The sequence below is a fragment of the Sorex araneus genome, chromosome 3 (assembly GCF_027595985.1).
Source record: "Sorex araneus isolate mSorAra2 chromosome 3, mSorAra2.pri, whole genome shotgun sequence".
In the NCBI taxonomy this organism is placed as follows: Eukaryota; Metazoa; Chordata; class Mammalia; order Eulipotyphla; family Soricidae; genus Sorex; species Sorex araneus.
The window spans coordinates 98058681-98082895 of record NC_073304.1 but is presented as its reverse complement, the minus strand read 5'-3'; the positions used below and the strand labels follow the sequence as shown (position 1 = coordinate 98082895).

Here is a 24215-nt window from a genome sequence, read left to right as displayed (position 1 = left end):
CTGCTCTTGTTTCCTCGCTGGGCCTCTGTTTCCTCCGCTGTGGAATGGAGCCAGTCACCGGCCCTCTCTGCCTCAGGGCTCGGTCACCTGCTTTCAGTTCACTGTGCTGAGAGAATGACCCAGGCAGAAGCAGTCCCACCCCAGACTCAGCTTGCATCCCCCAGGGACAGGGAGCTTACTTCCTCCGTGCGGTGCAGGTCTCCAGAACCTTCTTGTGGGGCCTTCTGGGCTCCTGACCTTACAGGTGTGTCTTGGGCAGGCCCTTTGGCAGATGGGAGATTTGGGAGACCGGGACCCAGGTCCTCCTCTTCCTGATGGTGCCTCTGGGACTAGACCCACTCTCTCAGGAACCCCCTGGACAGATGTGTCACCATCTGGATATAGGGCCGCAGCCGACCTGACCTTCCTGGCCATGCCACTGCCTGTCCTCGGGCCGCTCACCAAACTCCCCAGCTTCTCGTGGGCCTCTCGTCCCAGGGCCAGTGGGGGGTTTTGTGCAGGGGCCAGCCAGTCCTGAGAGACCCCTCTCTGCCGCCCAGAGATGACCTGCCTTCAGAGATGCATCTCGGTCTCTGCCAAAACAGTGATTCCAGGTCAGGGATCCATGATGACCCATGACGTCCCCTTTGGGCCAGGCCACCCCCCTCGGCCCTGCTCTTGGATGTGGCTGTCAGGCATGGCAGGACCCAGCCCCTGGCCTTCTGTCCCATGCCCAAGACTGAAGGATGGCACTTGCGCTGAGGAGAGGGCCTGTCTGCTGGCCACACAGATGCCACACGGGACTGCAGGGGGTGCCTCAGACTCCCTGGGGTGACAGTCTGGACAATGGGGCCCCTTTGCTCCTATTAGTGAAGGGACCTCACCAGACTGGGCCCCAATGAGCTCTGAGAACAACGTTCCTTCCTTCCTTTTAGCCTTCCTTCTAGCCTGCCTTCCTTCTTTCCTTCCTTCCTCCATCCCTCACTCCCTTCCTCCCTTCCTTCTTCCCTCCCACCATCCCTCCCCCCCCTCTTCCTCCCTCCTTCCCTCCCTACCTTCTTCCGTACCTCCCTTCCTTCTTCCATGTCCAGCACTGCACAGGCATTACTCCTGGCTCTGTGCTCAGGGACCACTCCTGGCAGTGCTCTAGGGACCATATATGGTATCAGGGATCAAGCCGGGGTTGCTTGTGTGCCAGGCAGGTGTCTTACCTGCTGAGCTATCTCTCTGGCCCCAGGATCCCCACTGCTCCCGTTTCAAACCGAAGAGGCCAGATACTGATTCTGATGAAGCTTGGTTCCTGCCATCTGTCCATCTGTCCATCTGTCGTCCGTTTCCCAGCTCAGGGTGGAGGAGGGTTATGCTTATTGCCTGGACGATAACGTAGCTGAATGAACCTCGGGAAAGAAAGAAGCTGCCCAGGGTCCCCCCAGCTGACAAGGGGCAGAGCTGGCCCCCAAACTCTGAATGCCACACCCCCAGGCCTCTGCTTTTCCCAGACGCCCCTCCCCACCCGCACCCCTCACATGACACGTCTGGCCGAAACTTCCTCCCCTGAGGATGTGGAGATGGGGGTAGTGAGGGGCTCATGGCGCACCCCGTCAGCTGTGCCCTGCCCAGCTGTTTCGGACAACCTTGGCTCCCCTTGGCCTGTGGGAGCTGCCCCAGACCTCTCCGTGCCCCTCTGTGATGGCAGGACCAAGAGCAGGCTCGGGGAGGAGAGAGACACCCCCAGTCCCGGGGGTGTCAGAGCAGGGGCTGCCGCCGCCTATGTGGCTCATCTGCTGTGTGATGTAGAATAGTTATTTTTAATGCAGGGGCGGGGGTCTGGTGGTAAACCAGTGGGTGTCAGCAGTAGAAGGTGCTGGAACAGTTCTGACTCCCCTCTCTCCCCCACCCCCTCAGCCAAAGATGCTGGTTCTGCCCCAGCCACATCTGGCCCAGCCCTGGCCCTGCCTTCATGCTGGCCCCAGCCTCCCTCGGCTCATGGCAGCCCACCCCCTGCTCCCCTGTCTTCCAGCCTCCACTCAGCAGCTCCAGGGAACTTGGCACCGTGGAGAAACCACCTGACGCTTCTCGTGGTGACTTTTCATGGTTCCTGGAAGAGCCCTGAGCTCCCGGCTTCCATCTGGCCCCCCACCTTCCCTTAGCCTGGCCCCCCACCCCAGTAGCCTTCTGTTTTAATCTAATTTTTAATTTTTTATTAATTCACCAGGAGGTACAGTAACAAAAATTTCATGTTTGAGCTTCGATCATACGGTCATCAAACACCATCCCTTCACCTGTGCACATTTTCCACCACCGAAATCCCCAGTATCACCCCTGCCCCCCGATTCCATACCTCCCCCTGCCAGTGTGGCAGACACTTTGCAGAATATTCTTTCTCTACCTTAGTTACCTTCGGTATTTCGAGACCTGTCCTACCACCCCTCATACCTGCCAAAAATGAAATTGCTAGACAGTGTTTTTTATTGCTTGTTATGGATGTAATATAATGAGAGTGGCCGCGCGCTCTAGGAATTCTAAGATTTTAATAATTAGGGTCTGAAGACATCGCTGCCACAAGTAGCTCGTGTCCGAGATTTCTTCGTGTGTCTCTGGATCGTGGCCACGTGGGAGCTTAAGTAGATGATGGGCGGATATGGTGTCATCTTGGCGTCCCATCGGGGCGGGGGAAAGGAGGGCCCACTCCTCCCCTGTCCCGCGAGACTTGGGATTTACTGTCACCACCACTGTACCTGGTGCTACTTGCCAGCCCCAGTAGCCTTCTCACACCTTCTTCCAGGCACCTGGCCTGCTGGCTGCCTCCCCACTGCTCTGTGCCCACCTCCTGCTCTAGGCCGCACTCACATCTTACCCAGTGTAGACAAACACTCAGTGTAGACAGGCTCGCAGTCACCTCCTCTCCCAAGGTCGACCTTGATGATCTTTTTGTTTGTTCGTTTGCTTTTCATGGAGTTCTGTGGTGCTTAGGGGCTGCCCTCCAGCGCTGGGAATGGCTCCTGGAGGTGCTAGGGAAAACACAGGGGTGGGGGTGGTAGGGGAGAGGTATCCCACATGCAAAGCAGGCCCTCAGCCCGCCAAGCTATCATCTGGGCATGGTGATCTCAATAGCACATATCACCCCTTGGAATTACCTTGTTGCTTTATGTGTTTAGTCTCTGTACCCCTCCGCCCAGACCCTGAACTTGTGGCTCTTATATCCCATTGGGTCCTAGCTCCTGTATTACAGTAAGAATAGGGACCCGGGAAAGGTGCCTACCTTGCACACAGCCGACTTGGGCGCCATCGTGGCACCATGTATGGTTCCCTGAGCACTGTCAGGAGTGATCCCTGAGCACAGAGTCAAGGGTAAGCCCTGAGCACAGCTGGGTGGGACCTCCCCCAAACAAAACCAAAGAAAAAGATATATAGTAAGTATGCAGTACATAGTTAGTGAATGAAAATAACATGGGTACATGTAAAGGATTTCTGAAATAGTCGTGCTTATGCAATTGTGGCTAGAGTAGAGTAGTGTGTGTGTGTGTGTGTGTGTGTGTGTGTGTGTGTGTGTAGGGGTTGGGCCTGCAGCTCTGTGAGTGTGGGTGACATGCTTGTACATGTGGGTCACAGGCATGCACATCCATTCATGTGGCTCCTCGAGCCCTCACTGTCCTTTGCTTTTCGGGCTCCGTCACTCCACCTGTGAAATGGGCTGCAGGAGCAGGAGGGTGAGGCCCTGTGTCAGGACCTCTTGAGCTCAGGCTTTGCAGGGGCGCAGGCTCTGCAGCTTGGCTCTGCCCTGCAGCACTGGTGAGGGTACCAGGAGGTGTTTATTGAAGCCCAGCCCCGTGCAGGGCCACAGCAACAGCCCTGTGGGGGAGGCTCTCACCCAGGCCGTGTGTGGGGGGGAGGTGCAGGTCAGGAGACTGGCAGGAGGGGCGGAGAACGAGCTTTGCTGTCGGGAGGTAAATTCCATTCCCAGCCAGACCTTCACTGTATCAGTAGCTTCAATGTGATAAGTTGTGTGTGTGTGCCTGTGCGAGCGCTCCCAGCGTGCGCGTGTTTCTAATTTTGATGCACTGTTTCTTGGACTTTTTTCCTTTCTATTGCTACAAAAAAAGAACTTCTGTGAAATTAAAAAGGGTCGTACCCATCAACCATCTGTATTTTCACCACCCCAAGGCAGCAGCTATTCCTTCCTGTAAAGAAAATACTAGAGCCTGTCAGAGTGTGTGGGACGTTGAAGTGGCCCTTGACCTTTGGCCAGGAAATGTATCTCTTTGCTGCTTTCCCTGGCCCCCAAGTAAGGGTTTAATAATGGCCTCTTCCTGTTGGATTACATGAGACAACATTCGCAAAGCCCTTCAAAGGTGCTGGGCCCTTGCCTTGCACTCGTGACATCAGAGAGGTGTGGCCTCTCTCTGCTGCAGCCCCTGCGTTCGCAACAAGGTTCTGCAAGCTGCACCCCACAGTTCTTCGGTGGGCTCAGAGGGCATGGAGCCCTGAGACCACAGCAGCCCCGCCTGTAGCCACTTCCTGCTGGCTTGCTCACTGTTGTTCTGTACACATTGCTCCATTCACTACCCTTCCCCACCCGTTTTTAAATGGCTGTGTAATATTTCACCAAGTGGAAGCACTCTGTCCTCTCTATTATGGGACATTGGGGCGGGTTTTTTTTGTTTGTTTTTAATTCAGAAATTTACTCTTAGACCTGCAGAGAATAGTTCTGTGTCAGCGCCATTTTCTCTGGGCAGCCTCAGGGACATAGATTGAGGCTGCTTTGCTGGGAGTTGGGAATTGCCTGAGTCGGGTCAGTGGCCAGGGTTCGGAGTAGGTGCCCCTTCAAAGGGACCTGAACCCCAGGAACAGCAGCAGGACAGCAGGACACTCAGGGAGAGGATGCTGAGCATGGTGGCGAGTGCGAGAGTGCTGAGCGATGGCAGAGTGAAACAGTGCTGAGAGGTGGGAGAGATTAGTCCTGCTGGGCGTGATGGCAGAGCATGGGGGCGCTGAGCATGATGGGACAGAGCATGGGGGCGCTGGGCATGATGGGACAGAGCATGGGGGCGCTGGGCATGATGGACAGAGCATGGGGGGAGAGTGGGGTGGTGCGGAGATGGGAGAGAGCGTGATGACACGGAGCACGATGGGAGAGTGGGATGACGCTGAGCTGGGTGGTGGTACTGAACACGGTGGGTGCTGGGCAGTGGGCACTGTGGGAGAATCGGCATCGGGAACCTCAGGAACAGGGTTCTGGTTCTGAGTTGTCCCTCTCGCTGCATGAACCCCTCAGACTGCGTTTGCCTCAGGGTGCTGTGGCCAGGGGCTGGACGAGGACTGTGCTGCCCGGTGGGGTGGCACAGCCACACGTGGACCTTTAGAATTAAGCATCGGAGAACTAGCTGCAATCAAGCCCCCTCTCTGAGCCCACTGTCCATGTTTCAGTGCCTGCCCCACAGGCGGCACTCAGGGAAGGCCCATCACTGTAGTGGGCATCCCAGAGCCAGCCTGCCCCGCCCGGGGGGCATACAAGTCCCTCGTGGGCCAGCGCACCCACTGGGAGAAACCCACACCATTTCCCTCCCCAAGGCCCACGTCGTCTCAGTGAGGAGCTGGAAGAGTTGCGGGCCCCAGCTGGGTGTGGAGCTCTAGATGGGAAGGCGGGGTCCGGGGTCTCTGCACAAATCGTGCAGGAGGCTTCCAAGCACTCACACGTCTGAAATTCTACCCCAACCCCCCTGGGTAGGTGGGTCCAGCTCAGAAGCCTGGGCTGGACCTCAGAGACGCCTCGGCTGCCCAGCCCAGCTCAGGCACCGGGAGAGGGGCTCTCAGGAGTGAGAGCACAGTCCCAGGGAGCAGTGACCCGCCAGCCTTCCCGATACACACGCTGGCAATAGCCAGTGAATTCGCTTCGCACCAGCCCCCATGTCAGCTTCTGCAGATGCTTCCCTGCAGCCTGGAGGCCTCCTCGGAGGGGGAGGCGGGGGGGAAGGTCAGATTAGAATCTGGGGTGTGAGGATGATGACTTGGCTGACCTCTGAATCTCACCTTTGCCCGGGCACTGCCCCGACCATGCTGCTCACCCTCGTTTCTCCTGTTTTCTAGGGTGTCCGTCACTATGTCCCCGCTGCCTTGAGCCTGTGAGGCCACACCGCCTCCCACCCACATCCCCCGCTGGCCCGGACCCTCGCTCGGTCACCCCGGCTAAGGACACCCACCAGCTTTCAGTCTTGCAGGGCACAGCAGTCACGGTAGGTGGCACCCCCACCCCTACCTCTCCCCGGGTCCTGGGGAGGGCGTGGGTCTGGAATCTGATCCTCAAAGTAGGTCCCGTGTATCAGAGGTCCCCATGTAAATTATTGCTTCCAGCGGGTTTAGTTTGGGGGCTACACTCAGTTGTGTTCAGGGTGGGTGTTCCTGGCTCTGCTCTCAGGGGTCACTCCTGGTGGGGGCTTGGGAGACCCCATTTAGGGTGCCAGGGTTTGAATCAGGGCTGGCCATGTGCAAGGCAGGTAGGCAGGTGCCCTACCCACTGCACTACCCTTCAAGTCCTCCAAACAAATTAGACAAAAAGTATATTAGAGAATCAGAGTGGTGGTCCCAGCCAGGAGCAGAGAGGCTGGGAAGAGCCCAGTGAGAAGACAGCCTTAGGAAAGAAGAAGTGAAAGTTTCTGTCCCCCGTGGCGACACAGCCCAGCCCAACGGGGTGGATGGAATGTGTTTGTAGTTGACCCTACCCCTCCCCGCTCCCATCCCCCACCCCACCCTGGGCTGTTCTCATATTCTGCTGGAATATCCTCACAGTCAACTGACGTGACTCTGCTTCCAAGGGGCCTGGTTGGGGGCTGGGGTACCCTGTTGGATCCCCCTCATCCCTGCCTGCTGGTCAGGGGAGAGGGGAGTGTACCGTCTCCGGCCCTTTTACCACCACCCTGAAGTTTGGCCACACAACTTCTCTGAGTCCGAGAGTCGGGTTGAAACTCTCGCTTTTGCAAGACGTCCCAGCTCTGTCCCTGCCTGCTAGCGCGGTGAGAGGACCCGGGTGCAGTTGCAGATCTCAGCACCTTTCTGAACAGGGCTGTCAGGGACACTTCAGCAGCACCAACATCAGTTCCAGTCAGACGTAAAATCAGTCAAATCAACTCATGTTTCCAGAGTTCTCCGTGTTGGGTGGGGCTGCAGGCAGGGCTTGATCTAGTGGTTTTGATTCTAGGACCCGGACCTGATTTGTGTCTGGATCCGCCGGCTTCTCTTCCTCCACGATGGCTCCACTCAGGGCATATTGCGTTTAGGTTGGAGTCTGGGGAGGAGGGTGGAGAGAAAAATCTGTTTTCCTTTTGGCCCTGTGGGTGGTATGTGGGTCCCTTGGCCGGATCCTCAGGGCTGGAAACAGATGGGCTGGGAGTTGGGACTATCCTTCCCAGCCACAGGATCAGGAACAGGGCGGGGGCGACAGGACATCGGGTGAGGCGCTTGCCTTACATATGGCCAATCTGGGTTCGATCCACGGCATTGTGTATGGTCCCTTGAGCCGGCCCGGGAGTGATCCTGAGCACAGGGCTAGGAGTAAGTCCTGAGCACTGCATGGTGTGACCCAGAAACAAAAATTAATAAGGAAGGAATGAAGGGAGTCTGTTTCCCAAAGGAAACTGGAAGGAGGAATTAAGGAAACTTGCTGCAGGAGGGAGACCTCCCAACTTGTGTGTGTGGAGAGGGGAGGGGGTTAATAATGATCATTATAAACATAATCTGCCAAGGTCTGACAGCTTGAGGTCAGGCCTAGATGGACGTTGACATGCTGTTTGTCCTTAGGCAAGTCCCTGTCCCTCTCTGGGCTCTAAATCATTGCCTGATTGTGAACCTTGCCTGTGTGGGTGCTGTGTGCACAGTCTGTGGTGGCACACGGGAGGCGCTGGTTGATGCTCACAAAGTCTGGTGTCCTCCACCCTCTCTCCTGCGAGCTTGGGACAGGCCCGTTCCCTCATGAGGAAGGAGCTGCAGAGGGAGAACCCAGTAACAGACTGAACAGGGACTGGCTGGGGCATGTGTGCACGCATGTGTCTCTGTGTGTGTGGTGCACGTATGTGTATGTGCACCCAGGTGAGTGTATGTGTGCATGTGTGCATGTTTGTACATGTCTGTGCATGCACGCCTGTCTATATACATGTGTTTGTATGTTTGCATGTGTATGCATATATGTATGTGTGTATGTGTTTGCATGTGTGTGCATGCATGCGTGTTTGTGTGTACATGCGTGTGCACATGCACATGTTAGTGCATGTTTCTATGCATCTGTGTGCATGTGTGTGCATGTGCATGCATGCGTGCATGTATGTGTCCATGTGTGTGTGTCTGTGTACACGCGTGTGTGTGTGTGCATGTGTGTGTGTGTATCTTAAGACCAGGGAGGCAGAGAAGAGACTGAAGCCAGACAGTAGCTCAGGAGGGGGCCTGTGGGGTCACACTGCAGACTCAGCCCTCGGAAGCAGGGGGCTGGGCTTTACCACCCAGCATCCTAGGGTCTTTGACTGGCACCACTGGTGGGCTCAGAGAGTGGACCCCAACTGTAGGGGGCATCAGCGAGCTGGAGCAGCAGTGGGGAGGGGGTGCAGGGCCCTCTCAGGAAGGGGTGGCTGGAGCCGGCCCCTCCCTGGAGTCCAGCTTCAGTGGCCGCCTCTGTCCCTGGCTAGTCCTTCCCACATTCGGCTGGGCTACCACTCCCGGCCCACCTCTCCTCTGCTCTTCCCTTCTCGCCCCTAAGCGGCAGCCCTGCAGTCCCCACCCCTTCTCGGTCCCTGTCCTTCCCCAGGCCCAGCTCAATCCTCCTCCTCCAGGATCCCCCACTGACTGCCCCCGCTGGTGGGCGGCCGGGGGGGGCCCCTTCCATCCTGCCCTGTCGGGATCCCACAGTCACCTCCCGGGCCACGGTCTGCCTCGCTGCCCAGAGTGTTGCTCTCTTTGCCAGGGCCGCCGGGAAGCTCAGCGCCTCATGCTCGTTTGTGCCCAGGGCTCGGGGCGCCGCCGCACGAGCCAAGGCTCGTGTCTCGCTGCGTCTGTCCTCCCCTTCCCGCTGCTCTGGTTTCTTCTCTCTCCTTTCCAGCCCGAGCTATTCTCAGCAGCCTCAGCCTGTGTTTAGGGGAGGAGGGGGATAAACAGCCAAACTGGGCCGTCAATGAAGTGTTCGCGGGCTCCATCAAATGCTGTCCCTTGCCTTCCTGGGGACAGCTGGGGTGGGTCCCCCCAGCCCAAAGCCGAGCCTGTGCCCAGGGAGGGCCCCAGCCTCTGGCCAGTGCCCACCTGCCCTCTGTGGGCCGGGACTGGCATTGTTCCGCTCGCCTCCCTCTCCCCGCCCCCCACCTTATCAGAAGCTAATGAAAGAGGCTGGAAACCCAATCCTCTGGTAATTAAATTTACTTAACGGGTATTCAAGTGGAGTAATGAGAAGTTTAATGCAGTGATTAGATTTTTCTTTAATTAATTAAAATGAGAACCTTGTGTCTTGCCAGCAAGCCAGCCTGACCCTCTGCCTGAGAGGAGCAGGCTGGGACAGTGCGGGCTGAGGGGCGTGTGGCCTCCTGTGTGGCCCTGCCGTGGTCAGGAAGTGAGTCCGGCTCTGGCGCCTGCTCGGTCCTTCCGGCTCAGCTTTCCTCGGAGCCCAGCACTGCCTGGGCCAGCCCAGCGGCCTTCACAACCCCAGCACTCAGGACGCTGAAAACGGGGGAGGCAGGGTTTAACTCAGCGTCCCAGCTAAAGCCCAGGAAGCACAGTGGGGTGCAGCTGCTAGGACGGAGGGCATGTGGCCCCCACAGCCTCTGCCCTCCCCGCACCCAGCACACAGGCTTCCGTGGAGCATCCAAGCCGGTGGAGTGGGCGCACGGACAAGAAATCTGTGGACCCCACAGACCCCTTGTTCCGGCTGGGGATGCTTCTGCGCCAGAGGCTGACCGTCCTCGCCGTGTTTCAGAGGAGGTCAGGGGTGCGTGGGATGGGGGGTGGGTGCCCAGCCCCTTCCCCTTGGCTCAGGTGATGGCTGGGGCCAAGGAAGGGTGGGGACCGCAGCGGGCCTGCAGTCAGGTGCCAGGCTGGAGGGTGGGCAGAGGGGGTCTCTGAGAGCAAGTCTCAGGCCCACCAGGGCAGGGGTTATTGCTTTCAGAGCAGTGGGTGGGTCCTGAGCCAATCACGGTGGAGGATGGAAGCTTCCGGCACTCACCCGGGGCCACCACCCTGAGCCCGATATCAGACAGACGGATCCGGAAATGGGGTCCTGACCACCCTGGGCCCTGAATCTGGGCAGATGGAACTGGTGTCCTGACCCACCCACAGCCCTGGGCAGACTGAACTGGGGTCCTGACCCGCCTGGGCTTGACCGCAGCACCATGCTGACCTAGCTTTGTGCTCCGTGTGTCCGGCCCCCTCTGAGCGCTGCCGCCTTCGGGCAGCACTCCAGGGCTGAGCTGAGTCACAAGTGGGTCTGGAGCGGCACAGATGAATCACACAGGGTTCCGCCTACAGCACTGGGCGGGCAGGGGGGCGGCCGGCAGGATGGCGAGGATGGTCCGGAGTTGGGGGGAGGCTGTGAGAGATCAGGGCCGGTGGGGGAGGCTGGGCCTGAGCATTTGCACTTAGAACCTTAGAACTGACCCCGCAGAGGTGGGTGTAGAGGGGTGGGCAGGGTGCTGGAGGCAGAATAGGCGGGGTGGGGGGCGTAGGGGATGAGCTGGAGTTCTGGGGGCTAAAGCTCAGGCCGTGTGTGTGGTGGTGGTGGTGGAGAGCGCGCCTCACCCCTACTCTCTGGCCGCCCTCAGTTCTCGGTGAGCCAGCCTGGGCTGATGGTGTCACCCTCTGAGGGAGCCTTTCCCTGGGCTGGGGGGGGGGGTCGTCGTGCCCCTGACTCCACAGCTGGGGCTGGGGTGTTGTTCCCGTCTGCACCCCGCAGGGTACACTTCCCCTGGAGATGGGGGACTCTTCTTCCTCTTCTGCTGTGCTTCACCCCTGTTGGGGGAATCGGTCTGGGCCATAGGGGGGCAGGGCCAAGGCCTGCAGTGCAGCTGGCGTCCCCAGAGCCAGGGGGCCTGGCGTGGGGAGGATCCAGCTTCTTCACCCCCGCTCGTCTCCGGTTCCTCCCTTGTGAAGGTTCCCCTCAGGCTCCTTCTGCCATGGCCCAGCCCTAGGGAGCCCACCAGCTGGTCTCCATCCCCCAGACTGGGGAAACTGAGGCAGAACTCCCCTGGAAACGCAGGGTTGGCAGCCAGGGGCCTGGCCTGTGCACGCACACACTGGCTCACCAGGCTCACGTGGTTCACATGTCCTGAGGGTCAGGGCCCCGACATGCCCCATCCTCAGCACACAGAAGCAGTCGGTCAGCCTCCCCCGCAAGATGATGGGGCAGGGGGCTGGAGCAATAGCACAGCGGGTAGGGCGTTTGCCTTGCATGCGGCCGACCTGGGTTCGATTCCCAGCATCCCATATGGTCCCCTGAGAACTGCCAGGAGTGATTCCTGAGTGCAGAGCCAGGAGTAACCCCTGAGCATCGCTGGGTGTGACCCAAAAAGAAAAAAAAAAGATGATGGGGCAGCCCCCTCCGCCCTCCCCAGGGACCCCCCCCCCATGACTCGCCCCGCCCACCCCACTGCCTGTGCTCCAGCCAGCACCAGTGACTCTTCCCCACGCGCCCGCTCCCCACCTCCAGCCCTGCTCAAGCTGTTCCCTCCGGAGCCCTCCTCCCCAGCTCCATCTGCCCGGCTCCCCTGCATCTTCCCAGGCGGGGCCTCCGTGCCACTTCCTCCAGGGAGACCCCTCCGCTGTCGCCCCCGTAGAGGCTCCAGCTGACACTGTCACCCCGTGCCCTGCCGTCCCCCTTCTCTGAGCAGTGCCCGTGGCCTTTTGCCTGGTTTTGCTCCGGCTGTGCACAGGCCACTTGTGGCCCTTGCCTGTGTGTGATGGCGCCGCCGCCCAGGCCGGCTACCCCAGGGCCTGGCACACAGCAGGCATGTTGGAGAGCCGGGAGGGGCTGCACTTTCTCCACCGTGCTGTCCTCGGCACCCAGGTCAGCTGGCCCCTCACAGTACTGTCCACTTCCTGTGCCCTGCTGGTGGCCCTGGCCCTAGCACACCTCCCTGGGCACACTCCTGACCCGCCTGGGTTCTGGCAGGTCTGGGGGTTGCAACAAGGCTGACCCCAACCTTGGGACTTACAAGTGCAGGTCCTGGGGGCTACTGAGCACCTGTCTGGTTGGGGGAGCTTAGGGGCACCCCACTTGGCTGAGCTAGCCAGGCTGCTGATTCCTACCTGGGTGACTTCAAGCAAGTAACTAACCTCTCTGTGCCTTAGTTTCCTCATCTGCACACGTAGGGCGACTTAAACTTATTCTGCTCACTCTGCTTGCCCAAGAAATGCCACATGGTGTGGAATGAAGGTGGCATGCTTGCCTTGCACAAGGCAACCCGGGTCTCATTCCTGGCATCCCTGAGCATCACCAGGAATGGTCCCAGGGCACAGAGCCAAGAGTTACCCCTGAGTATTGACAGGTGTGGCCCCCAAACAAAAGCGATCATGATCATGATCACGAAATCCCATTAATCATCGATTTCTCGAGCGGGCTCAGTAACCTCTCCATTCGTCCTTTCCCTGAGATCTTAGAAGTCTCTCTCAACTCGGCCCTCCCAATGATGTCCCACTGGAGGCTCTTTCAGGGTCAGGGGAATGGGATCCAGCTTGTTACTGGATTTAGCATATGAATACACCATGGGAAGCTTGCAAGGCTGTCCCATGTGGGCAGGAAACTCTCAGAAGCTTGCCAGTTTCTCCCAGAGGGAGAAGTAGGCTACAAGATATCGCACGGCCGCTTTGTGGCCACGCGCTTCTGGGAGCTCGCTTTTTAAGTCTCTGGATGTTAGCTGTTGATGGGATTACACACACCTGGGTTCCTCTGCTAGTACCTTCATGCATGAGGCCCGTCTGAATGTGTGGAGAGGGGCCTCCAGCATGGCTGTAGCTAGGTTCTGGTGGTCTTCGGCCACCGGGAGCTCTGCTCGGGGTGGGAAGGGAAACTGGAGCCCATCCCCTCCGAGGGTCCCTGGGGAAGACAACCAGGCGTGCAGGCAAGAGACTCCCAAACAAAAGCAAGCATGAAAAAGAAACGCCAACAGCAAGCACTGTCAGGAATGCCTGGGATTCTCCGTGCAGTGGGTTTAAAATTTGTTTTGGAGCCGGCGCCATCATAGTCCCTTCACTGTGGCTGGACTTTTCTCAGTCCCCACACTCCACACTCAGGTATGTGATCCAGTGTGGGGTCCTGGCACGAGGACCCGCCTGGCAGGAGTTGCTATAAGGAGTAAACTGATTCCTGTTTCCCCCAACCCTCAGCTCTGCCCCCTAGACTTGGGGTGCCTCTGAGTGTGGTTCTCACCTTATCAGCAAGAAGGCGGCATGGTGAGGGGGTGGTGGCAGGGGCAGCTCAGGGCGGGCATCCGGAAGGTGCCAGCCCATGAACAACACCAGGAGACAGGAAAGGACATTCCTGGCAGAGAGAATAGCAGGGGCAAAGGCACAGAGATCGTCTGGGGATGCGAAAGGGAACTTAAGAGCAGGAACGGGACGCCCAGGGCGGGCCCACAGGGCCTGGGTGCCTCTACCAGGCTCTTGGCTCACTACCGCCAGGATCCAGAGGAACAGCATATTTTCTTCCTTTTTCTTTTTTTGTTGCTTGTTTAATTTTCTCTGTGTTCTGTTTTTTTTTTTTGTTTGGGGGGCCACACCCAGCAGTGCTCAGGGGTGACTCCTGGCTCTGCACTCAGGGATCACTCGTAGCAGTGCTTAGGGGACCTTATGGGGTGCCAGGGATCGAGCCCGGGTTGGCAGTGTGCAAGGCAAGCACCCTCCCTGCTGTCCTGTCTCTCCGGCCCTACTACAGGGCATATTTTTCTCTCTTTGAACAGAAAAGCAGGCAGTTGCTCGTGCGAGAGTAGAAACACACTCAGAGCAGGTTCGGTCTGGTTGGAGAATTCCCTCCTTGTCCTTAAACCTCACTCTGCCACGGTCCCGCGGCTGGCATCCCCCCGTGTCTGCTCTGGAGCTTGCCCAGAGCCTCGGCAGCCCTGTGGGCTGTAGATCATTAAGGAGACGATGGAGAGATGGCATCAAGCAGGCATCTCCCTGCTGCGCCCGCTGTCAAGGTCAGGCAGCCAGAGCCCCCGCTTTCTTTGTCATCAGTGCCTAATACTCCGTTGCGCGCCACGAGTGTGATGGATGGAGCAGTCCCGGGCTGATGGGAGAATGTGAACTGGTTGCCATTTTTCGCTCTCGCGCATGAAGCTTTGGCTCTGGGGCTTCCATGCGTAGCTGTCCAACACGTGTCAGCATGTCTGCAGGCAGGAGCCTGGGCGTGGGACTGTAGGGGGTGGGGGACACCAGACCGCTCTTCCACAAAGGCAGGCAGTGTCCGTTCCTGCCCGTCTGAGGGGGGCCATCCCCACAGCCTTCCCCCAGCACACTAGATCGAGCCCTGCCTTTGCCCACTTTCCTTTCTTTATGCCTTTTCCTTGTGCCTCTAAGGAGCTTTCAGTCTGTCAGGAATTTTCAAGCTTGTCTGTTTCTGGTGGGCTGGAGCGATAGCACAGCGGGTAGGGCGTTTGCCTTGCATGCAACCAATCTGAGTTCGATTCCTCTGTCCCTCTTGGAGAGCCCGGCAAGCTATGGAGAGTATCTTGGCAGAGCCTGGCAAGCTACTCGCAGCGTATTCGATATGCCAAAAACAGTAACAACAAGTCTCACAATTGGTGACCGCTTGAGCAAATCGATGAGCAATGGGGTGACAGTGACAGTGACAGTCTGTTTCTGATTGTGAACATATTCTCCCTAGTTCACCAGTTTGTCTTTCCAGCGTGGGTTATGGTGTCTGAGCATAGAGAAGCGTGAGCTCTTGGTTGGATCAAGTGTCAGACCAGGGCCGGAGAAATAACGCAGTGGGAAGGGCGCTTGCCTTGCACGAGGCTGACCGGAGTTGGGTTCCCAGAACCCCACCGGGAGTGATCCCGGAGCGCAGGGCCGGGAGTGAGCCCTGAGCACCCCCAGGTGTGGCTCAAAAACTGAAACTAAAGCAAATCTGTCAGAATTCTCGGAACTGAAGAGTCCCACATCCTGCTGGGTCAGGCTTGCGGGAGGGTTTCGGCGGAATCGGGGTCAGATCAGAGTGATGGAGGGCACAGGTCTCCCTAGTCTCCCCGTGTGGAGGGCACAGTGGCCAGCGATCGAAAGCAGAGGGACCTTTGGGTCAGTGCAGGGGCTGGAGGAGAAACTGGGAGAAGGTGAACTTGAGGAATATTCTGGAACTGGCTGCCCATGTGCTAGGGAGTGAGGCTGTCAGAGAGAAGTATGCCAGGGAGTTTGGCTCCGGGACAGGGTGGCTGATGATCCTAGCACCTGGGGCGGGAGGAGGGAGGAAGCGCATGCACATGGCGCCCACTCAGAGAGAGGCAGGGACCTGTGAACACATATGTGCACAGGCACACGTGCCCCATGCACGCCAGGAAGCCCAGGAAAAGCTTCCAGAGTTCTATGGTCTTCCTCTTTCTGTTCTGTACCAGGTATTAAACGCATACACACACACACACAATCACACAATCACACACTTGCATATGTGGTAATTTCCATGACTATAAAGTATGTTTTAGACAGGGCTGAGCGATAGTATAGTAGGTAGACTGCTTATCTTGCACACGGCTGACCCGGGTTCGATCCCCGGTATCTATATGGCCCCCCAAACACTGCCACGAGTAATTCCTGAGCACAGAGCTAGGAGTAAATCCTGAGCACCACTGGTATGGCTCCCAAACAAACAAAGGAAAAGGTATGTTTTAGAGATGAGTCACAATGCTCAGAGGCTGAGTAACCTGCCCAGGGTCGGAGCGCTGGTGCGGGATGGAAGGAAGGTTCTCCTGCCGGCTGAGACTGGAGGCAGAGACAGATTCCTGCCTTCCATTCATTTCCAACTTGGCGTGAGTTTTGTCCGGGCCCCTAAGGATGAATGCGCCTGTGTGACAAGTCATTCCTCTTCCAGGTGCCTCTGTTTCCCCAGCCACAGAGCAGGTGCCGCTCGGGGGGGTGGGCATGTGCTCAGCTCATGTGGTTCTATCTGTGGAGCAGCTGAGGACCCTGGGGCCACACCCTCCCTCACCCACATGGACCCCACATCTTCATCTTCTCCTGTCCCCGCTCTCCTCACCCCCCACTTCCTCGCCAACCCTCCCTCCCTCCTCTACAGGAGTTTTCAACATTGACCTTTGATCCTTTGTCCTCTGTGTCCAGCCCCCAATCTTGGCAGACAATATTAAAGTCCAGTCAATCAGCAAAACCCGTTCACTCCGAGAGAAATGATGCTTGCTGCATGGGGTGGGGGAGATAGGGGAGAAGTGGTGGCTGGTGGCTGGGGTGGGGGGTGACTGGGGTGTCTTCCCAGACACTCAGGCATTTAACCATACGTCCCGGGCCTCCACAAACAGACCTGAGCATCCAAATCTAAGACCCCTTTGCCCTGGGTGATGGGGCATGCTGCAGTGTCTTCCATGCAGGGTCCTAGACCCCAGCACTGGATTCAGTGTTCTGGCTGCGATGCTTGTCTGCAGGAAGCTGGAGCTGCACATCTGGTGCCCTCTGGGGCCCCGTGCCTCCTCCTGGGCATCTAAGCACATCTGGGCCAGATGCCGGCCAGGCCCCGGGGTTCCAAGCTGGGGGAGAACCTCCATTCCACACCCGGTAACAAAGAGGTCCTCTGCCAGAGAGCTGGCTGGAACCTCCGGATGCATTTCGGGTTTCTCATGGTCAAAATAAACTTGCCAGTGAATCAATCCTCATGATCAAGAGAAAAGTCGCCATCACCCACTTCTTTGTAGAAGCTTGCCTTCCGTCTTCTGTATTTGTCACACCCTTTTGTTCTCGACTGAAACGATGACAGAACTCGAGTCTGTCCTTCCTGGCCAACGTGACACCTACCGCCCCCAGGCTCTGAGAGGATGGGGTTTTGTTTTTGTTTTTCAGTGGCTTTTCTCTGGAAGCCTGGGTGCCCCCACGCCTGCTTTGTCTTGCTGCTTCTTCACTTTAAGCAGCTCCCAGCCTGCCTCACTCCCAGGGCCCCTCCCTGGCGTGCCCCAGAAACCCGCAGGGGCCTGAGCAGAGCCAGTTTCCAGATTGCCTGGCCTAAGTTCAAACCCAGCAGGGTACCTGGCTGCAGGGAGACAAGCACGCAGAAACGTCTCCATGCAGGGAGAGGAGTGCACAGAAACTTCTCAAGTTTGTCCTCGCCAGTAGAGACCTTTGCTCGTTTGGGGGCCTTGGCAATGCTTAGCACACTTGATGGTGCTCAAGAAGTGCTCTGGGGCCCCTGGGGAGCTGGGGGCTGAATCCAGGTGCTCCAGAAGGCAAAGCCTATGCTCCAGCTGGCCGAGTTCTCTCTCTGACCCCCAAAGCTGCACCCTGTCTGCCCCCCACGTGTGCTGGGTATTGAACCCACGTCGCATGTGTACAAGGCATGTGCTTGCCCACTGAGCCCAGCCCCCAGCTCCAGGCAACCTCCTAATTGCCTCTGAGAAGTGCAGTTATCCCCATTTTGAGGGACTCAGGCTAGGGAGGTCGGTGTCTTCCACGGCAGGCTCTCTCTGGGTCCCCTTCAGCAGCCATGCTGTCCACAAAGTGAGGTTACGGGGGGAGCAGCGGGTGGGAGTGAGGGCCGGGGAGACTGTCAGAGCAGCCTGGGGGGGAGTCTTACTGTCTTCTCTCGCCGGGCACCCCTAACCGAACCCCAGACAGGTGGCAGAGAGAACTGCTCTCTCCTCTGGCAGACGGGGCCCCTGCCTGGCTCGAGGAACTGGCTTGGCGAGGTGAGCTCCCTCGGGGGTCTGTCCTGCGCAGGGCCCTCGCCCCACTCAGGGGGTCCCCCTCAGAACCCAGCAGCAGCCCCAAGCCTCACCTCAAGCATCACCACAGCAGGAGGACAAAATTCAGTTTGGGAGCTAGGGACACAGCAGTCAGTCTCGACTCTCTGGCCATGGCGACCCTAAGTCCAGGAGTGGGCATGGTTAGCTGTCACTCTTCAGCACGTGTGGCCCCCGGGGTGTTGTCCACTCGGGACTGGAGCAGCTCCGGCCCTCCCTCTCAGGTCCACCCGTCACTTCCTCCACTTCTGTTTCCTCCTCGAGAAAGCGGGGGTGGGGGTGTTGAGAGCGGCTCTCTGGGGGTGACTGTGTGTTAAATGTGTTATTATTTGTGAAGTACTCGGAGCTGTCCTGGGCACCTGATAAGGGCTCTGTAAATGCTCGCTCTTACCCTCATTATCATCATCACCATTATGGCTGTCATCACTGCCGCTGTCATTATCATCACCGCCCGCAGCCAGGCCAGGTACTCCTCCAGGTATCAGGGGCTTCTGCTCTCAGGGGGCAGGGGCGGAAATAGAAAAGAAACCAATCACTTGAGCATTTTGATGATAATTCCAGACAGTGATAAAACAACCAACCCATACAGAGATCATTCCTCATCACTAGTCAGTGGGGAAACGCAAAGTAACCCGAGAGAAATCTCTGCAGCTCTGAAACATCAGCTCCCACAGAACTGACGGTGCCAGACGCTGGCGAGGGGCCAGAGGTCCTGGGACGGCCCCGCACTGCTGGTGGGCAGGGGGCAAGGACCGGCCCCCTAGGGAGACGGTTGTGCAGTAAGAAGGTAAAACTTGGGCCGGAGAGATTAGGTACAGTGGGCAAAGTGTTTGCCTGCACACAGCTGACCCGGGGTGGCTCTTTGGCACTGCATTTGGTTCTCTGAACAGTGCCAGGAGTGATCTCTGAGCACAGGGCCAGGAGTAACTCCTGAGTACAGAGCCAGGAGTAAGCCCTGAGCACCACCGGGTGTGCCCCCAAAAAAAACAAACAAACAAAAAATGGTGAGGGGGAATGGAGGTTAAAATTTACCTGAGAGACCAAAACGTGCATTTATAAGAAGAACAATAGCAAATATTTATAGTGCTTTTATTCATAATTCCTTCAAACTGGAAAGGATTAGATGTCCCTCAACTGGTGAATGGACAGACACTTGGATTCTACTCAGCAATAAAAAATAAAGGTCGGGGGCTGGAGGTATTGCACAGTGGGTAGGGCGTTTGCCTCCGCATGGCTGACCCAGTTCGATTCGCAGCATCCCAGCATCTCATATGGTCCCCTGAGCACCGCCAGGAGTAATTCCTGAGTGCAAAGCCAGGAGTAACCCAAAAAGAAAAAAAGAAAAAAAAAACCAACAAATAAATAAATAATAAAGGTCTGATACAGGAATACAGGAAACATCGAAGGAAATCTGAGAGGCATTGTGTCATGCACATAAAGCCAGACTCAATGGCAATTCCATTTGCACGACATTCTGCAGTGAGTGACACTATGGTGACCCAAGGCAGACCCTTGGTTGTTAGGGAGCTGATGACAAAGGAAGGGCACATGGGGGGGGTGATAGGCTTGTTCCCTACCTTTTGTTTCTTCTCTCTCTTTAGCTGTAAGGGCCTGGAGTGCTGCTGGTGAGGGAGGGGTGTGCATGCGGGGCCAGGGATGGACCCCAGAGCTTCTCCCATGCAAGGCTTGTACACTAACCCTTGGGCCACATCCCCGGCCCTGCTTCGTGTCATGATTTCGGTAGCAATTACACAACTGTTTGCAGCTGTCAAAACTCACAGGTTGCACTAAAAAGGGTAGATCTCACTGTAGTAAATTACACCTTGATTAACCTGACTGGGGAAAAGCTCTCTGTGGGATTGTTGAAGCAGGAAAGCAGTGACAAGCCAGCTTCCTGGGCGGTGCGATGGGTGAGGGGCCCTGCTCTGAGGATGTGCCTGAGCCGCAAGCAGAGAGGGCCAGGCCAGGGCAGGGGGGGCCAGAGAGTGTCAGGGTGAACTGGAGTAGACACTGAGGGTGGGCAAGCTCTGGGCATGATGTGTGTCCCTGGAGGCTGTCAGTAAACAGTGTGGGTGGCAAAGGGGACCCGTGGAGTCACAGGAGGACAGAAGATAGCAGCCTATGGCCACATGGATGGATGGATGGATGGGTGAGTGGGTGGATGGATGGATGGATGGATGGATGGATGGATGGATGGGTGGGTGGATGGGTGGATGGCTGGGTGGATGAAAGGGTGGATGGAAACAGGAGGAAGTAGCCAGCCAAGCCAGATGGGGCTGTGGTGGAAAGGTGTTTCTTAAGTCTTTGATGAGGGGGTTGTGGGTTGGGGGATCTAGATATATGGAATACGGGACACTGGCAATGAGGAAGTATAAGGGAAGCTTCAGAAAGCAGGAGACATACTTGGTGGGTAACAATGGTAACCTTGGGGCAATGAGGTGGAGCTGCCTATTTGAATGTGTGCATGACTATGTGTATGCATTGTTACGTGTATGCATTGTTGTATATCTGTGCGTTGTTGTGCATGTGCATGATTGTGTTTATGTGCATAGGTACATGCTCATGTACATTTTGTGTGCATGTGAATATGTGTGTACATACAGGTGTACACAATGTCTGTGTGCAGATGTGTGTACCCATGTGCGTGTGTGCATGCTCAAGTGTACAAGTGGAGGTCAAGTGTACTGACACAGGCAGACAGTACGAGAGGACAGGGAGGGAGAGACTTGCTCAGGGCCTTGAATACTGGGGCTCATACCTCTGAGTTTGAGGTCAGTCTGGCTGAGCACGCTAGCGGGCTCGGGCCCATCCCGGAGGCTGTGCTGGGGGCCACCCCCGGGAGCAGAAGCCCCGTCTCTGTGCTCACCTTTCTCTTCTCCCTGCACAGTGCATGCTGTCACCGTCGCCGACCAGTTGCTGCTCCCCAGGCCCCCAGAGGCCACTGTCTTTGCCTCCCGCCGCCGTCTGACCCAGGTAGGAGGAGGGGGCAGGCCTCGGCCCTGCACCTGCATGCTGGGTGGGTGGGTAGGCTCTGGGATGAGGTGCAGGAGCCCACAGTGTCCCCCCAGTGCTGAGGCAGGGGCACCGGACAGGGGTTGAAGGCCCCTCAGTCACCAGCAAGCATCCCGGGTGAGTGTCTGGAGGAGGCATCTGGTGTCCGGCCTTCCCAGTGGGTGTTGCGGGGGCCAGGCTCTGTCACTGGTCACTGTGGCCTGGCAGGGCTCCATGGACTCACATCTGCTTGGCTTTGCCTCGGGTTCGCTCCTGCCCCTTTCCCCTGCCCATCCCTCCCGTCAGTGTTGCCCTGGGCGTTGGCCCCCACACTGGGAGGGTATCTCTAGACTGAGTCTGCCATCCCACGGCGGGGCGGGGGGTTCTGCTTGGGGCCACATTCCCCAAGGAGCACGTTGTGGGGGCTTCCAGGCAAACTGGGAAGGGTCCAGGATGGCCCAGGAAATCTCAACTGTAGGCAGACAAGACACTGTCATTTTAGCGGTTTACAGCCCAGATAGTGCAGGAGCTAGTTTGTTTGATGAAGCTGGTGGCCCTAGAACTTGGGCCCAAGCCTTACTGCCCCATGCCTCTGTCCAGCATCCTCTGCTGGCCCCTGGGGCCTCTGCGCCCATGCGGGGCCAGGGACCTCTCCCCCCAGGACACTCTGCTCAGGCTGCGGTCAGTGGGCATTTCCTCACTTCCGGGACTTCCAGGACACATCCAGGAGGAGACCTGGCACAGTGTCCCAGGGGGGTCTCAGCTGCCCCTGCCCCTGGCTCTGTGGCAGCGTGTCCACACGGAGCAGGTCACGGGGCAGGCGCTGTGAGAAGAGCCGTGAGACAGGCGTGGAGCTGTGAAAGGAACAGGAATAGAAAGCTGTTTCATGAGTGTGGAGCCCAGCGTGCTCAGTTGGGCTGGGGCGGGCAGAGGCACAGCGGATCACGGGGGCCTCGGAGTGCCCTATTTCTGCTTCCTCCTCCTCCTCCTCCTCCTCCTCCTCCTCCTCCTCCTCCTCCTCCTTCTTCTTCTTCTTCTTCTTCTTCTTTCTTCTCCCTTCCTTCCTTCCTTCCTTCCTTCCTTCCTTCCTTCCTTCCTTCCTTCCTTCCTTCCTTCCTTCCTTCCTTCCTTTCTTTCTTTCTTTCTTTCTTTCTTTCTTTCTTTCTTTCTTTCTTTCTTTCTTTCCTTCTTTCCTTCCTTCCTTGGTTTGGGGGTCACCCAGTGATGCTCAGGGGTTACTCCTGGCTCTGCACTCCGGAATTACTCCTGGCAGTGCTCAGGGGACTATATAGGATGCCAGGTCTGCCACGTGCAGGGCAAGCATCCTACCAGCTGCACTATTGCTCTGGCACTCTACATATTTCAATTGGGGAGTTAGGAAGCATTTTTTCTCGAGATGAAGCCATTCATCTGGTGACTAAGGTGATATGTTCTCCACTGCGTTACCGCCTGTCTCCCTCCCTTCCTCCCTCCCCGCAAACCCACCATCTCCTCCTCCCCAGGCCAACCCCTGTAATTACTCCACATCTAGTTGATCTTGAATAACATGGCTTTGAAGTGCTCAGGCTCACTTAGATGAGGGTGTTTTCCTTTCTCCAGACTCTGATCCCTAGGATTGAACCAACCAGTGATTTGTTGAATTCTAGGATTCGGCACCTGTGCTGGGCCGGGTAGAAGTTCTGCTCAGATTTTCCGCTGCACAGGGCACAGGGGTCAGCGGTTTGCCTCCCACTCTGTATATGTTTCCAGGCTTCCTCCTGTGCAGTCGTGAATGTAGTTTAAAAGGGAAGCATGGTGGGATGGAGAGAGAGTACAGTGGGGAGGGCACTCTTGCTTGGCTCACAGTGGACCTGGATTCCATCCCCAGCATCCTATATAGTCCCCCTGAGCATCGCCAGGAGTGATTCCTGAGTACAGAGCCAGGAATAAGCACTGAGCATTGCTGGGTGTGGCCCCAAAACCAAAAATAAAGAGAAGAGCCTGGGGCATGCCGGGTATTCAGCTCCGCCGCTTGATTTTTTTTTTTTCATGGAACACTAGATCTCGTAGATTAGTGTCTTTAAGCACAGTTCGAGGACTGGTGCCACCCGCAAGCGTACGAAGGCCGAGGCCACTGGTTATGCCGCGGTTATTATACCAGCCAGACCACAGACTCGTATGCAGGACAGGCAGGAAAAGGTTGAAGAACACTGGTGCAGCTCTTGCTCGCCTTCCCTGCCCGTTGTCGGGACAGGCTGTGAATTCACTGTGTCCTTCCTGCTGACGAGCATTTCTGCTGTTTCTGATGCTTGGCCCTTCTAACTCTCCCTCTGGGAACCTCCTGGTCTGTGTCAGGCCCCTCAGCAACTTGTCTGGAAGTGAGCTGCTGGGCCCAAGGCTCCACGCGGAGCAGATGACCAGATCTTATTCGTGTGCCCGCAGAGACCTCCTGAGGGTTGTTCTGACTTAGCTGGCACATGAGGCCTTGGCCATGGCCACAATCCCTCACGGAGAGCTTGGCTTTATTTCCTGTTTCCTCGCTCTCTCATGAGGTTGAGTATATTTGTGGATGCTCATTGGCCATTTTGGTTTCTTCATTTTTTTTTTTTTTTGCTTTTTGGGTCACACCCGGCGATGCACAGGGGTTACTCCTGGCTCTGCACTCAGGAATTACTCCTGGCAGTGCTCAGGGGACCATATGGGATCCTGGGAATCGAACCTGGGTCGACCGCGTGCAAGGCAAACACCTTACCCGCTGTGCTATCGCTCCAGCCCCTCGGTTTCTTCATTTGTGAATTGCCTCCTGTTCATGGTGCCACTCCTTCCCTGTTCATGTGTCCATTCATCCCAGTGAGCATTTATCGCACACTTGCCACGTATGGGCACTGGATTAGTAAGGACCGAACAGTGAGCAAAACACACACACACACACACACACACACACACACACACAAGACCTGCTCCCTGCAACGCTTGCTTTAATGGGGGCAAAGCAGCCAAGGAGAAACTGGTCAGTGAAATATGGCGGGTGTCTGAGTGGTGAGTGCTATGGAGAGACAGAGCTGGGATGTAGGGAGTGGCTGGGAAATGATGGGCACCTTGGAACAGGGGTCAGGAAGGCCTAAGACCCTGGCAAGAGGGGCACTGCAGTCAAGGCCGGCAGGGAGCGAGAGGGTGTATCCCGGGGGGTGCAGGGGACCCAGGTCTGGAGCAGGCCTGGCCGAGTTCAAGGCCAGAGAGAAGGTGAAGATGGGGGGAGTGATGAGGGAGGGGGCTGGGGGTGAGGGACAGGGCAAGGAAGAGGGGGACGTGGACCAGGGAGGAACCAGAGCCACATCACGTGGGGCTGCAGATGTG

General features: G+C 57.2%; 1 protein-coding gene across 4 annotated transcripts in view; it reads left to right on the top strand.

Moving 5' to 3' along the window:
- The window catches only part of LINGO1 (leucine rich repeat and Ig domain containing 1), a 158127-nt gene that overhangs the window by 85228 nt on the left and 48684 nt on the right, over positions 1 to 24215 (top strand). For 3 of the 4 annotated variants that reach the window (XM_055130933.1, XM_055130936.1, XM_004611749.2), the window contains 2 exons: positions 6067 to 6212; positions 20776 to 20861. The gene's annotated coding sequence lies outside the window, so the exon portion shown is untranslated. The remainder of the gene's footprint in view (positions 1 to 6066; positions 6213 to 20775; positions 20862 to 24215) is intronic. The other variant, XM_055130935.1, reaches the window with a different exon arrangement.